Source organism: Zonotrichia leucophrys, chromosome 2 (genome assembly GCF_028769735.1).
Source record: "Zonotrichia leucophrys gambelii isolate GWCS_2022_RI chromosome 2, RI_Zleu_2.0, whole genome shotgun sequence".
Taxonomy (NCBI): Eukaryota; Metazoa; Chordata; class Aves; order Passeriformes; family Passerellidae; genus Zonotrichia; species Zonotrichia leucophrys.
Window position 1 is genome coordinate 29,044,792 of NC_088171.1, and position 16,171 is coordinate 29,060,962.

A 16,171-nucleotide genomic window follows, 5' to 3' on the forward strand; every position below is an offset into this window, starting at 1 on the left:
TTTTATATTATTCGTGTTAGTACTCTGAAAGCTTTCAAATGTTTGTCAATTGATGGTCTCTACATAATAGGTACAATCCATATCTGGGTCAGACCTTCCAGTTCAGGTACAATAGTGTAGCTCCCTGGAGCTAAGATTTTTTCATGTAATAGATTTGTAAAGAACTGAAATGATGCCAAGTAGACTTAAATGCTTTTTCCTCAACTTTTGCAAACAGTTGTGCTTCTGCTTGGATGTTCTGCAGACAAATTTATATGAAGTTATTTCAGGTTTTAAAGACCATATTGAGAGAGGCCTCTGAGTTATAAACCTAGTTAAAGACTTTCTTTTTAGGCCCTTATATTCTTGTACTTCTTCAAAAACATCTTCCTGAAGATTCCTGTATTTATAGTTATGAGCAAAGTTTTTAAACTACAGACAAAACAGCATAATGTAAACTTTGCAGTGAAACAAACAAAGACAACAAACAAAATTCTTATGCATCTGTAGTTACTAGGTCCTGCTGAACAATAAAAAGGTTTCCAATTAAAATCTGTCAGAAAACAGTTATTTAATTTTGCACACATAGTCATTTGAGAATCACTTTGGTTTTTAGTGCCCTAAATCCAAACCCCTTCAAAACGAAAACTGGACTATGAATCTTCCATTTTTAAAGGACTATGAGTATGTATTTTTGGTTTTTATTTCAGACATCTAGAGCTAACCCGGTCTTGTTCCTTTGACTTCGGGGAAACTTTGCAAAGCTATCAATTAAATCTGTGTGCCTCCCCAGTAGATTTCAGACACAGTGAAAGGTCAGGCACTGCTCAATAAGTGGAAATAATAGGCTGGTCTGGTTAGATACCAAGACCCCAAAGTAGCCTGAGTGATGTTCTGTAAGGACAGTGAACATCCCTGCTCGTGTCATCCATCTTTAGAATCCCAAGTTGGATCATGGCTCAGCAGTGGGATCTGATTCTCTGTAAGGTTGGTCTTTGGGTGCTTTAGTAAACTAAAATCTTTAAATTTTTGCATGGCCAGAAAGGTGTTAAAATATTTTCATATAGGAAATCATAAATCATACATACATGTACACAGTTATGTGTAACTACCTTATATACCCAAACAGGATTGGCAGGTTCAAAAAATCCTGTCCATCTGAGGATAAGCACTTTAAAAATCCATTTTCCTGCTGAGGAGGGACAGCAAGCTAGGAGTATTTTTGACCTTGAGTCTTCCCTTGTCCATCAGTGCTAAACAGCTAAAGTATGAACAGCAGAGGTTGCTCTGCACCATGACAGAAATGTGCATACTTCAGTTTCTCCCCAGAAAAGCTGTGGGCATACTGTGCTAGAAAGTCACAGTGGCAACAAAGGATATATCAGTCTGCTAAGGAATATGACCATTTCAAGAAAAAGTAATGAATCAAACACCTAATGCAATTCATACAGGTAAAGTTCATGTGGCAGTGTGATGGCTGGGGATGGCTCTTTTTCTTGCAGGACAGGGATATTATTTTACAGACTTTGGCCTGGTTCTGTTTACTTCTTTTTAGTAAGACTTTTGCTGAACTGCAAAAGCCAAATGTAAATCCAAAGCTTTCTACTGCAAAGAGTAGCAGTTCAAAGTTAAAGAGTCATTGGAGAATCTGCAAGATGTACAACTGGTACAATTTTAATTTCTCTTTCTAGGCAAAGATTGTCTTCACTACCAGTCAGATTAAAAATCCATTTGTGCTTTAACATCTTTTATTCTTCCAGTGAACACTTACGAAAATTTTATATTCCAAGACAAGACTGCATTACCAAATGAGGAGTTTAAACCTACAAATTTGAATGTGAATATTCAAGGGCTACTACACTAGAGTGCTGTGCAAGGTCTAAAACCAGTAAATGAAGGAGAACTGAAAGAGAAAATTTGTTCTCTTTCTGTGTCTATGTGCTCATGTGTGCCTGTGTTTGGCAGCACCCTCAGCCTGCTGCTGATGGTGAGAGTCTCTTTACAAGGAAATCCAGAGGAAGGCATAGCAGACAGCAAACTGGCAGATATTGGGTAGAAAGAAGAATAGACTAGGTAGAAGGCATTGGATATCTGCATATTCAGTCACAATGATTGCGGACTCAAAACCTTTCAGAAAAGTAGGAAAAGGTTCAGGATATCTCTCCTTGTCTTAAATGCATTGAAATAGATAGATAGATAGATAGATAGATAGATAGATAGATAGATAGATAATATATTTTTTCTAAAATATTTTACTCAGGGCATGGAATTAATTCAAATCTCCTCTTCGTTCTTTTTCTTTGATTTTTTTGTTGTTTTAACTTTGTTTTGCTTTAATTTTGTTAATATTGCAAAATGAGTCCAGTAAGCAGTGCGTGAGGAGAGGTGTTGGTAACAATTCATCTATCAACATGTACTTATCTACTCAGCCTCCTTAACCACGGTGGTGCACCAAAAGAGAGCACAGACCAGCCTTGAGCTAAAACATTCACCATGTAGCTGCTGATGAGTTGCTGGCTCTCCAAAATGCCTGATGAATTAGGCATGAGGGCTGCATGATAAGGAGGGTTCATTAGCATGAGCTCAGTCTCTCTCCATCCACATCATGCATCCCCAGATTGCAGGGTGACTAAGGGTGGAGGGAGGGAGGGCAGCCAAAACCTTGCTAAGGTGTTGGTGGAGGCACAGAGCAGAGCTGGGTTCCCACTGTGACCTTTGCAGGGTGGGAGACTGTGGAACACTGCAGACTCTTCAAGCCCTTTGTTGCTACCTCCACATGGAACTGAGCAGTACAAATATAGACAGTCTCACAGAAGTTGTTTATCATTAGAAGTTCACTTGTTTTCCTTCAAAGTATTTTTTAAATGTTATTTAAACTTCTGTGGTCTGGAAACAAAACCATATGTGAGTCTGGGTATTATGTGGTTTCTTCTGGCCAAGAAATACCACAGCACAAGAAAAGGCTCTGGGATTGATTCCCCCCCTGAAAATATTGGTGTATGCACAGTGGATGCTGCTGAACCTCACCTTCAGCCGTGTCCCTTCTGGAGGTGACTCATGAAAACTGTATTCCCAGAGATCCTTATTATACTCGTTTTTCAAGGAGCATCAGATTGTGTTGATTCTGCTCCATTGCTGTAATCCAATGCCTGCCTTTCAGAAAAGAGAACAGGTATCACTCAGAATCTGTTACACCACAATAAACTAGGAACAAACCTTTTTTTACTTTCTTGCCACTTCTTTCTGAAAATATAAGTTGCTTATAAGAGCTACATTGCAATTTTGTTAGCAGTGAATACACTCTATTTATACACTGTAATGGTTTTAACATTAAAATTTAATTCCTAGTCATTATTAATAAAAATTTCCTAGGCTGTCTAGTAAATTATAAGAAAGTTATCTTTAACTGAGCTTCATCTAAGGTATGTGAAATAGAGTTTAAGTTTAAAATTAGGCAGAACAGAGGCCCTTGAAACAGCAGTCACCTTAAACATACACACTTTCTTCAGGGAAGGAAGAATTGTGACCATTTATTTCATTAAGAAAACTCCATAAAATTTGGTTGCCTTTCTAGAATCATAGAATTGTAGATTCATAGAATGTTAGGGCACCTAAAAGATCATCCAGTCCAAATGTCCCCCTGCCATGAGCAGGGACCTCCCACTAGACCAGGCTGCTCATGGCCTTATCCAGCCTGGCTTTGAACACTGCCAGGCTTGGAGCATCCACAAGCTCTCTGGGTAACTTTTCTAAAGCCTCAGAACCCTCTCAATAAAGAATTTCTTCCTAATAGCTAAATTATTCATATAAATGTCTGTTAAATGTCTGTCCTAAGAACCTAAATTTTCCCTCTTTCAGTTTGTACCCATTACTCTTTGTTCTACCACTACAGTTCCTGGAGAAGAGTCCTCTTCTGGCTTCCCTTTCAGATACTGGGAGATTGCTGTGAGGTCTCCATGCAACCTTCTGTTCTCCAGGCTGAATAGTCCTAATTTTGTCAGTCTGTCACTGAAGTGTCTAAACTGTGGTTCATTGTTTGAAACACTGATATTCTCTGCAAATATCCTTAGGTTGATTTTTTTGTGGAAAAAGAGTTTGTTCTTTTGGTCTGGTGATCATGCAGTTCTGAATGAAAAGTGTGGAGGAGCAAAAATATTGATTTGAATTAAAAAAAAAACCTATTTATTTACATTTCTTTGACATTTTGGGGTTTGTTTTTCCCTTTGAAATATGCCTTTAAAATTATTATGAAAAGAAAAAAATTTAGGATGTTTGAACTGAAAATTAATATGCTTGTTTTGAAAATAGTGAGGACATACTTTTCAACTTAAATTATTATGAGAGAGATGTCTTGTAAGGTAGTACATTTGAGTATTGTCCTGCCTTGCAGAATAGGATAAAAAATCAAAAAGAAAATTTTTGACAACTGTGGGGTGGGTTTTTTTTGTTTTTCACCATTGGTTTGGGTCTAAGTGATTTGGAAAATACATTTGCTTTGAATTTTAGCAAACACCATATGTCAGTGTTGAAAACATGGATTTCTAAGGATTAAATTCCAAGTATTTACATAGCTGTGTCTGTATTATCTTAAAATAGCCAGAAAGCTTCAAGTATATCTAATAGATATTATGTTTGCTTAGTATCTAATTTGTATACCTAAAATATACTTAATAGTGCCTCTGAAGAGAGAACTAGGCTGAAGAGGCATACGAATTTTGATCTCTAAATGTAAGCTGTCGCTACAATTTGCAACTTCTGTTTTTCCTCTTCAGCTTTGCAAGTAATTTAATGTTACAATGCCCCTGCCTTCCTCCACATACTCGTTCTTTACTTCAGACAAAGGGGAAAATAATCCTACAAAAAAAGGTAAAAACTTTGTGATTTTCTTCATTCCAGTTCAAGAACGATACAATAAAAGTAATGATCATGAGGTGGTGGGAATTCAGGAATAGCAGAAGAACCATCTTGAATTGTCTTACATGGGTTACAAATCTGCACTTAGCTATCAGTGGTTTAATTCTGCCTATCTCTTTTCAGAGGCTTTGGAAATCTTCCCAAGACTTAAGTGTAATATACTGTCTCAGGTGTTGACTTTGCCTGGACTTAGACATGTAACTGTCTGTTCTGCCCTTTAAAACTAGTTCCTTTTTATTTTAGCATAAACTTAAACTCAGTAGAACACTCCAGGATCCGGGGTGCTCTTTGTCAAGATGACACAGTTTATATGTACTTTATGAGACTCCTGTTTCCAAGAGCAATTAGGATGTTCTGAGTTATATCAACCTGTGTTTGCATTTGGATATTTTCATTCACTGATTTATTTTAGGATTGTACACTGCATTGCAAAGCAGAATTTGCCTTACTCCACCTAATTAAAATTCATTTGATGAATATACAGTCTTAGCAACCAACGTTTTTTAAAGTTGTCTTTTGAATTTTGACCCCATGGGAAATATTCATGTAATCTAATGTAGTTGTTTTGAATAACATCCTTGTTAGAAACCTAAGGTAGGCTAAAGTTAGGTGTTTACACTAAACAGACGGACAGAGGCATTTCCAGAATATTATTCATGGAAGTTAGATGAATGAAAACACTTTGCATAAATATTTCCTCACCATTTAGCATGCTATTCACTTTGAATGATCTCATTTCAAGGTGAATTTGGAAGAAAACACTGCCAAAATTTTATTATGTGCAAAGGGGTAGCAGTGTAAGCCTACCTTATGTTTCTCTGCCTGTGGTTTTACCTAAGATATTGTATTTAGCAGGTTTTTGCACATGTATTGCTGTGCCTCTGGAATTCAGTCCCCTGGGTAAAATTATGACGGAGCTGAAATGCCTTGCTCATGTAATGCTCTGGCACTTGCTATGGCCTAATGCAGGAGTAGCTTCAGGATTCAAATTCTGGCTAAACCACTGCTCAAGAAGATCATGTGGCTGTTGGTAACACTGGTACTGAAAGAACAATCACTACCAAGAGATTTTTATTTCTCCTGTCTTTAGGCAGCAACAGTGGATTTTATGAACACATGGGACAGTCCTGTGAGTTTTAAATTATAACCTTGTCTCTCTCTCTTAGCCATACAAAAAGTATGAGAGTTCTGAAGAAGGAGCAGAATGGACTCTACATTGAATTCTGCACTGAAGGCAAAGCAGCATTACTTTTCAGATCCGTTTTACTTCAAAGATTCTGTAAGCCATTGTGCCAACCTGTGATTTTTATAAAAGTTTAAGGTACTTCAAAGAAAGGACATTGGGAGCTACTAATGAGGAGGAATGTTTATTGATGTTTCAATGAAGTGCTAAAATCTGTATTCATAATTTTACTGCTAAAATGCATAATGATTTAATTGCCCAGAGATTTCTGCAGTCCTCTCTGACAGACATACTTGTAGCATGTAAAAGTGAGTCTGTATGGCAGAACAAGATCTTAAGCTCACTTTTAAGATAAAAATGTCATATTGCTCCTAGTAAGAGGAAGTATTTTTTTTTTAAGGTAAAAGTTTTTAGGGTCCAATTGTCCAAATATTTGTCACAGAGCTGAGACGAAGGAAGGAGGATTTCTTCCTTCTCTTTATACGTGTGGAGATAGGCCTGTGAACCAAATATTTGGGAGAGTATATTTTTAGATTGTTCTCCCTTAAACTCTTCTGTTGGAATAGTCCTACAAAGTATTCAAATATTCCTGGACTCAGGCCCTCAGGCCTTTAATTCAGGTTTACACTTTCAAAGGACTTCTCAGACTGCCAATACAGAGTTACTTTATGTTTTCTTTCTTTTTTTTTTTTTGAGCTGAAACAAATTACCTAGTTCACTAAAAAGGACATTGTTTTTAGGTCCAGTCATCAAAATGAAAGTTCAGCTGTTCATGTAGTCCCAGGAATCCTGAAAAAAAAATCTGTCACACCATAATGAAATTAAAACAATAGAATTCATATGCTGTCTCATTATAAGTACATAAAATATAGGAGTCCTAAACTCTTCCAGAAATAAGTAGAAGTGCCACTGCAAATTCTTTTTTATGTGTGAAGATTTTACATTAATTTGTAGCTAAAAAATCAGAAAGAGAATAGGAAACTCTGATCACAGAAGAGAACTCAAATAGCATATTAAATCTTGGAAAGAATGTTTCTTTTTTATTGTGTCTAATACTAGTCTGAGAGAAAAAGCAGGATACCTTTATTAAAGTGAAATAAAGCAGCGTTCATCCATAATTCAGAGCTTAATGCCATGATTTCAAAATGCCACAAAGACTATCTTGAGTATTATTTTAAGCTGTCTTCTTAAGCATGGTGTTAGTAGCAACATTTCTGTCTAACTCCATAGTCTTACCAAGAGCTGCTGCCTGCTACAATATCTGATAACTTCCTGCACTCCTAAAACACCCTCAGCAGGCACTTCTTCCCAACACAACTCACAAGGTACTCTTATCACAGCATTCTTCCCTAGTATTTTGTTTTTCTGCCCTTATTAAAACATAAAGTAGGGTAATATTCTACCTCAATTGTTCAGTAAAAAAATCTTTTTGAATCTCTCACTACCATGATGAAAGAGTTGCCTGGTGAACAGCTGTTGTTGAAGAGATACAGCTGGCAAATTTCTTAAGAAGGTTTTTCTCAGAATACACTTGTTCCTTGAAATGGAAACATTTCTTTCCAAGATGGTATGTACCTGTTTTGATAAGGCAAGGACTTCTGATCAGCAATAGAACTCACCCACGATTCATCTGGCCCATTTAGGATATTAAATCAACATTTTATGATATCTCCTCTCCTCTCCTCTCCTCTCCTCTCCTCTCCTCTCCTCTCCTCTCCTCTCCTCTCCTCTCCTCTCCTCTCCTCTCCTCTCCTCTCCTCTCCTCTCCTCTCCTCTCCTCTCCTCTCCTCTCCTCTCCTCTCCTCTCCTCTCCTCTCCTCTCCTCTCCTCTCCTCTCCTCTCCTCTCCTCTCCTCTCCTCTCCTCTTCTTACTGGTTTCTTTGTTTGTTTGTTTTATGGCATTTTGTTTGTTGTTGCTTTTCTCTGGGTTTAGAGCAAGAAAACTTAAAGAATCTTGTCAAACATCCCTTAGAAGAGAAAACAATCTCCCAGGCACTTGTGAGTGTTGCAGTACCTGTAAGAGTAGGGAGAAGGTAGGGAATTGCCAGGGAGTCTGCAGTGTATATTTACAGCATGGGTTTGTTAATCATAGCTAGAAGTTTGACTCAAATCACAGTTTAAGCATGAGAATTGCTGAGTGAAATCCTTACAGCAGCATATCCTTCTCTTCTCCAGGTTGCAAGCAGATGGTCTCTGTAAACTTTTAAAAAATTACTGATATTTCATCTTCAGTACACAGTGGTTAGTAGGGACAGAAATAACAAGTGATCACAGGTAATAAATGGTGTATTCATCTGTAGTCCACAGAACTGAAAAACTAACAAGGGGTTAAGACAAAAACTTGTAAGATATAAACTTGAGGCTGGTGCTTTGCTTTTAAGCCTTTTGCTCCTTTTACTAGAGTACTGTTCAGCAATATCTTGCTTTGATGATATACGTGATGCTTAAATCCAGTCATAAGGTAAAAATATATAAAACACAATAAAAGAACTGATACCCAAAATGTGCTTCCATCACCCCAAGAATTAAAAAAAACTTTACAAAGTCCAGTTCTTTCCAACTTTTCTGGCAGAGGGACAGTCTCTTTTTCTAGCCTTTTAAGTTTGAAGGAGGAGTTAAAACAGATATTTGTTAATTTTGATCAACTTTGACCTGAGTGTTGGCTTAAAAAAAATACTGGGTTAGATTCTCTGTCAGACAAAGCACATAGAGTGAAGTGACTCTCTTAAGGATGTGCAATATACTTGTGACACAGCCAGGATTTGGAGCAACCTGATTTTCAGAACTAATCTGTAAGCAGTAAGCAAGCTCTTAATGTCTAAGTTTTAAGCCAAGGCTTCATCTCCTTGTCAGAAGTGACACTATATATTGTTAAATTTTCCCTGACTTGACTGCTGGTTGTCCTCTTTAAGGAGGGCCCCAGCAGTGTTATTTTCAGCTCCCAGCTGGTTTAAAACCTAAGAAGAATTGGCAGGATTATTTTTTTCTCACTTGTCATGTTCTTCTACCTAGTAGTAGAATAATATTCTACTTACAGGGATGAGCTTTTAGCTCAGTGTTATGCTGTCACCAGTACCTTTCTACTTCTCCTTACCTTGCTAGAAAGCCACATGCCCAAAACATCCCTGACTTACTGTTGAACTGTTTTTTTCTTTTTTAAAGCCAAACCTTCTTAGGCCTAGTGAAACACCTTCACATAGAAATTCATCAGGTTCAATTTTCCCCTCCTTATCAAAACCATGCTTTTTTTCTGAACCTTTAGGTGTGTCCTTTAAAGATTCAATCTCCTCAAAATTAAACAGTACAGGGGAAGGGGGCAGGGGAATGGGTACCCAACACTGAAAAAACAACTAACTTGCTTTCTCTGGCTTTTAGCTACAAGTTAAGACCTTAGCTTCTTTTTTATCTCACTGGATGCTTTGGCATGAAGCATCCAAAATCTAGATTGCTGGACTTATTCATGGCATTTCAAAAAGAGCATCATTTGGGCCATACATTAGCAAGCAGGCAAGTAATTAATAATAACACACGTGGAAGCAAATGAATGTTTTGCTTGTTGAAAGAGAATGAGAAAGTCAGACAAAGGCCTGGGCTCTATGTCCTTGCCCTCCACAGCAGCAGAAGAAATAATGTTATGAATAGCATTTAACTTGAATTTGTAGCAAACTGCTGCTTTTATCATAAACAATTGCCAGATGGTATACATTATCTTCCTTTTTTCTCCTTTCACAAAAGCAGCATTAATTGCAGAGCAGCCCAGGGCTCCACTCAGCTCATCAGTGTGATAACACTTCATGACCCTGATTAGCCGTCAGTCTACTCAATTAAAAAGATCATTTAGACATTCACCCAATCATTTGCCTATCGAGCCACCTGGGCCTCAACCAGGGGCTCCATTTTTAACATTCTCCTGCCCTCTCTCATCTCGCCTAGCTTTTTTACATATCTCCAAAAGACGTAATTGAATTAAATAAAGCGTCTCAGGGGCAGCTGCAACATCTGCTGTTTGTGGTATGTCAAGCCTTCAGCATTAAAAACAGTTACATATGCTCCAAATTAGCAGGTCGCAGAGATGAAACAGTCGATGATAGTGTTTTTGTGCCAGCGTGAGAAGCAGCTCACAGCTGTGTGCAATTTACAATTAAAGGCTTTATCAGAGCTCAATTGTACTAGTGAATCAAGTGGTGAGAGGTCAGTTAGTGAATTAGACCAATTAGAGCTTGTACAGTTAAATTATCTGTCTTATTACCTACTGATAAACAGCCTTGTCATATCTTTACTGAGATGATGAAGCTGGAAGTGTTTTATGAGGTGATACTGTACTTTTGTGTGTGTGTAATGGAACTCAGTAGCTCAGCAAACTTGGTCTGATGCAACAAGCTTGCAGTCTTAAACTGCTGAGGGAAAAAAACCCCCAAACACCTGCAGTTAGAACCTTAAAGCAAAATTAAGTTAGAAAAAGAGTTAAGACTATAGTTGTTGGCTGTGTTTCAATATGTATTTTTCTGCTTGGCAAAATCTAAATTCATGAAGTTAACAGCGTGAAACGTTACACTTTTGATTTCTAGGGTTGGTTTTTTTTAATTACTGTCTTTCCTTTCTCACTCCCACTCTGAAAGAAAGGTGAGGGGCAAAGGATAGAATCTAATAAAGCCAGGCTCTGATTTTTATACTGTAAAATAATGCACTAATAATGGACAAAGGCAGAAACTGCTACTTCTTAATCTCAGGATTTACATGCTTCTGGAAGGATCACCTGTAAGGACAGAGCTGACTCAAGATGGGTGAACTGAACAAAGGTGAGCCCGTGAAACCTTTTTGAAAGTCTTATGCATATGTGTGTCAATTTATACCTGGCTGTTATTGCCATGTCACACTACTCTGTGAATGAGACATGAGCTGTACCAGCTACAGCCATGTCAAATTTATAGCCACCTGGCTCTAAGAATAAGGAATTTGCTGTCTGGGGCCCTGTGTATTTGTGAGGGGAAGGGGGGTGCAGTAGAGGGATAAGTACGGGGGTATTAAGATTAGAGTTGTATGGAAATTTGACAGTGTTGCAAGTCAAATTCTGCCTTTCTAAGGCAATGGTAACTAAGGACCAAAAGCATCAGAAACCTTTCCTTGAAAGGGACTATCTGTGCTTTGCTCTTGAAAATAAAGTATTGAAGTAAAGCTCATACTTTTCTTTTAATCATACCTTTCTTTTAATCAGAGGTTGGTAACACATTGATGCCATTCTTTTTTTAGAGAAAATCCTAGAGATTAGATCATATGCTCAAATCTATTCTCTGCAAGAAGGTAATCAATGATCTATTAGGCCACAGGAATGGAATAAAAATATATGTGCTTCCATAACCCAGTAGTCAGGGAATTTGGCTTAAAGAAGCATTGAGCCCATTGCCAAAGTTGTATTTTAGTCTTTCACATGACCTTGTTGTTGAATAAAAGGCATAAAAGTTATCCCCTATAAATCAGTGTTGGGTATCACTACTCCTTTCATTCTTCACAGTAGCACAGTGAAGAAAGGATGGTAAGCACCTGCAAGGTGAACAAGCTGGCTCATAGGCTGTCAGAATAGCTGGCACACACGGGGTTAAATCTCTGTGAGCAAAGGAGGTTGTTTTACTTCAAGGTCTGTAACCAGACTGTGTTCTAAGTAACTCTTCTAAGTTGTGTGGAACTGCACTGCTAAGGAACATTCAGATCCAAGTGTAAACTGAGATTAAATGCTAGCCCTTTACTAAGGGGAGATTTGATGGGGATGGGGGATGTACTTTTATTCCACACTAATATTTTCTTGGTGAAAGCATACATCTTTGGAATGGGCTTTTGACTGTGTTTAATGCATGGCTTCTGTGTGTTCAGGCATACAGATTTTGCAAAATGAGGAGGGCAAGTTTCAAACAGATGTCTTGAGATATCTTATTAAATATCGTGATTGAAATAAATTAAGAAGATTGTGATGCTGGCAATGAGGGGTCTCCACCTGCTTTCTGCCAGTGTATAGTGTTGACTAATTTTCCACAGGTTTTGGACTTGCATTTAGAGAAATTCTAATCAGAATCAAAATGGGCCTCTTTGAAACAGCAGATTCAATATTTTAGTGTTTTTCTTAAGTGCATTGATCTCTTTGCCAAGCTTCAAAGGTTTAAAAAAGCAGTTGAAAGAAAGATAAGTTTTTCAACTTGGGGATGAGAAAAAGAAAGAAAAAGTACACTTTTTGAGTGCAAATGAATACATTTTTCCACACTCTTACCCTTCTAAGGAGTAGAGGGTATTTAGTTCATTCCTCAAGTGGAGGAGAGAAACGTGGTCTAAGTATTCTCAAAACTGCTGAGAATTGAATACACAGTGAACACTTGGTCAGGACCCTGATCTCTCCTATAGTGCACATGCTGCTGGCAGTTATTGAAAATCTTCATCCTCTCCTCTGTTGCTTTCTTCCAATTTCTGAGTGACTTCTGACTTCTGATTTGCCCTTGATAAGGCCAAAATGAAATTAAATCCCCAGATATCAAGATTTTCTATTTTTAAATACTAAATTGAACCTATTCAATAAATACTGAAATAATAATTTACAGGTTATTTTTAATTTTTTTTTATTGCTTTCATTTTATTACAGTTGATAAATTACTTCAGTCCCACTTTTAGAAGACATAGGAGTTTCTGTAGCTTTCTAAAAGTGATTTTGAATTTCAAGTGTCTGTAGCTTTCCAACAGAGGTTAAGTCCCTGGGTAAATAGCTCACTGTTAATCATAAATTGTGACATTATGTACATAATTCAGTCAATCTAAAATAGGGAAAAAGTAGAGAAGTTGTTTACAAGCTAAAGTATTGCAATAACAAGACCATATTATGTTGACAGACTGATTTCTTGAACTATTCTATTCTAAGTACAAAATCAGTTTATGGAGAATACAAGATCTAAAAAGAGAGACACTCAGTTATCAGTGAATGATAATTACTCTATATCATCTGTTTGCTGAGAAAACAGGAGCAGTTAGGGCATTGTATCTCTTACTGCACTTATTAACCTTGCAACTTGCAAGCCAAGCTCTTCACAACACAAGGTACTGAAGCTCATCATGGGCTTAAAAACCCTGCTAGCTGAGGCACTGTCAGGATAATAATCTTTTGACATTTAGTCTTCTACTTTACTAGTAATTTCAGCTCAAATATTTAAAAATAAATCAACTTTGGCCACCGTTTATTTTTTTCCCCCTCCATTTAATTTTTTACTTTCTACTGTTCTTACTTACATAATAGATTAACATGGCTCAGTTCAGCTGTTTTCCTTGTGGGAAGCTCTCATTTTCCCAGGCCTGTGAGCCCTGGCATATGTCTCCTTACTTGAAAGAAGCAGTGAGAGCCCCTTTCTTCCTGGCTGATCAGTTTAGGCAGCACCTGCTATTGCAGCACGACCCCTTTGCCTAGCCTGTAACATAGCCACAGGACTTAGATTAGTTATAAGGATTATTATTTTTTTTTTTTTTATGTAAGGGAGGCAAAATACTGGAACATTTCCCAGGTGGTAGATGTCCCATGCCTGGAAACATCCAAGGTCAGGTTGGACAGAAGTCTGAGGAACTTGATGTAGCTGAAGATTTCCCTGCTAGTCCCAAGCCATTCTCACCTGCGCACTGAGCCCTGCTTCCTCTCAAGAGTGCATTAAAGAAACCACTTTGGGTTAACTGGACATTTAAGAACTACTGCAGAAGGATGAATATAAATGTTTGAAGAACTGAGGCCCGTATTGCCTAGTGACATGAGAACAAATATTGCCTTTGTTCATGAGAACAAATCACCCACCTAACGAGTTCTGTTTAGATTCTTGCAGTAGGAATTTTAGTTTTTATATATACTGTGTCTTTTTAAAATTGCTATTCATCCCTTTCCCAAACAGTCCTACCACAGAGATCCTTTAAAAATCATGTAATAAAAATGTCAGTAAAATAAGACATGGAAGTAATGTAGTTCTGATGCATGTATTTCTCTGAAATGGTAAACTGTGAGTCAGCAATTTGGGTTTCAAGTCCACCTTTACCCACTATACTTTGGTAAAAGTATATCTTCTTTAGACCACAATAGTACTTTTTTTTTCTCCTTTCCTCACACATTCTCCAGATATTCTTTTCTCTCACATAAAGCTTTTGTTTTTATAGTAAATCTGAGTTGCCTGAGAGGTGGTGTGAGGGCAAAGCCTTTGTCTCCATTCCCTAAAAGCACTATGACTTTGAACAGCTTTCTTTTTCAGAAAGTCAGAGTGATTCCTTTCATTGATTGTCCACTTTACACTATTTTCCTGCCTTGTTTTATCTGTTAATATAGAAGCAGATAAATCACCACAATTTACAATTCAGTTCAACTAACATGTTCATTGATTTAAGACACAGGCCTCAATTTCTGCTGTTTTGTTGACAAAAGAGCACTTCAGCTGTCCTTGCACAAGACACAGGGTGATCAGACAGAAGCAAGAAGCACAGTTGTGCCAAAGTCATTATTCCCAGCAGTGGTTTCCTTGGTAAGCACTTGGAAATAGTTGGCTGGTTGTTGGTGCCAGAGATCTGACAAAAATAGCTTTTTAATTAAATATACCAAAAGCAGTATTTCTGAACTGCACCATTAGCACAATAAAGCAAGTAGATATCAAATGCTTCTCTTGAATGGGGATAGGCATTACTTCTTGGTTATCTCTATTCCTCTACTTATTCCTTTAAAAATTATGGAGGAAATCAACTGCCTGCACTACATCAGTCCCACCAAAGAAACATGCATTAGCTAAAATAGTTTTACAAAGGTGTGAAAGTAGGGGAATTGCTTAAAAATCTCACAGTTTTATTCTGTATCTGATTTGCAAATATCTAACTTTCAACCTTTAAACTTCTCTCTTTTTCTCTGCTCATTACATAAGAGATGCATCAGAAAGTTTATTAGAGTAAGTTGCAGGCCCCACAGTAAGTAAATCAATAGATTAGACCCTCTGACTACTGGATAGATAACTTGGGGAAAATTTACCTATACATTTGTAAAGTTTATCTGGGTATACTAAATATAGCATTTTTTTTTCCTGCCAGTCTTTTAGTCCAACTTGGCACCCTGTGCAGCCATTAAAAATCAAAGAAAAAATTCAAAAAGTAGAATGAATAAAAATAGATCTTAGAGCTTGTATTGTACTTTTTAGATCTAATACTTCTCTTAGAATGCTTCAATTAATATAATTCTGTAAAAATCAAAGATATTCAGCACTGTTCACTGCATTTACTCTCGCAGTGAAAAGCTTCAAATTGTATAGAGATGTTTTTCACCTTAGTTATTTGCTTGAGAAGGAAATCTAACTTTCTGTGTTAATTTAGATAAATATGGGGATTAGGCTTGTCTTTTCTTTTATAGCCACACCACCAGACCTTCATATTGCTCATGAAAGTTTAATTCTTGATCCATTATTATTTTTACTGAGTGTTAATAATGCATTAGATGTGCTTATTGCCTATCTGTGGATGTATAGATGGGTACACTTTGGTTAGACCAGTCAGAAGTGTTGCTGAGATCACCCTCACTCCAAACAGAGTCTAATGCTTGTTGGTTTCATGCTTTAAGAAAAATGAGTCAGTGCATGAAGGAATTTTATTCAAGATGTACTTATTAGATATGTTGCCTCAGTGAAGGTTATAGCTTCAGTATTGATCAAACCACTCTTCCCTGGTGTACAGATGATTAATTCCCTATTAACTCCTAAGAGGAGACTAACCTAAAGTGTAGATTTTAATGAGTGGCACTGCTTCCTCCAAAGTGCACACAACCCCTCTTATTAAAAGTAACTCCTCAAATGTCTTTTGTGTGCAAACTACCTGCTTACGTTGATGTATTATTTCTATTCACTTTTCTATAATACTTTTATTTGTATATTACTTTTTTATTATATTATTTCTATAATACTTTTTCCTGATTTTGCCAAATAATTCTGCATTATTCTTGCTGAAAATAGTACCAGACATGGGCATTTTACGTTTTGCATATCTCTTCCTACAGTAGGGTTTTTAGAGCTGGTTTCAAAAGCCAGACAGTTTTAAAAAATTGTGATCTGGAAAATT

The 16,171-nt window shown here is 37.1% G+C and overlaps 1 long non-coding RNA gene across 1 annotated transcript; it reads left to right on the plus strand.

Moving 5' to 3' along the window:
* The first annotated feature begins 10,274 nt into the window (after positions 1-10,274).
* Positions 10,275-14,043, plus strand: LOC135443066 (uncharacterized). Its single transcript, XR_010438792.1, has 3 exons — positions 10,275-10,387; positions 10,807-10,875; positions 13,581-14,043. It is a non-coding gene; the product is annotated as an uncharacterized LOC135443066 (long non-coding RNA).
* Positions 14,044-16,171: the final 2,128 nt, after the last annotated feature.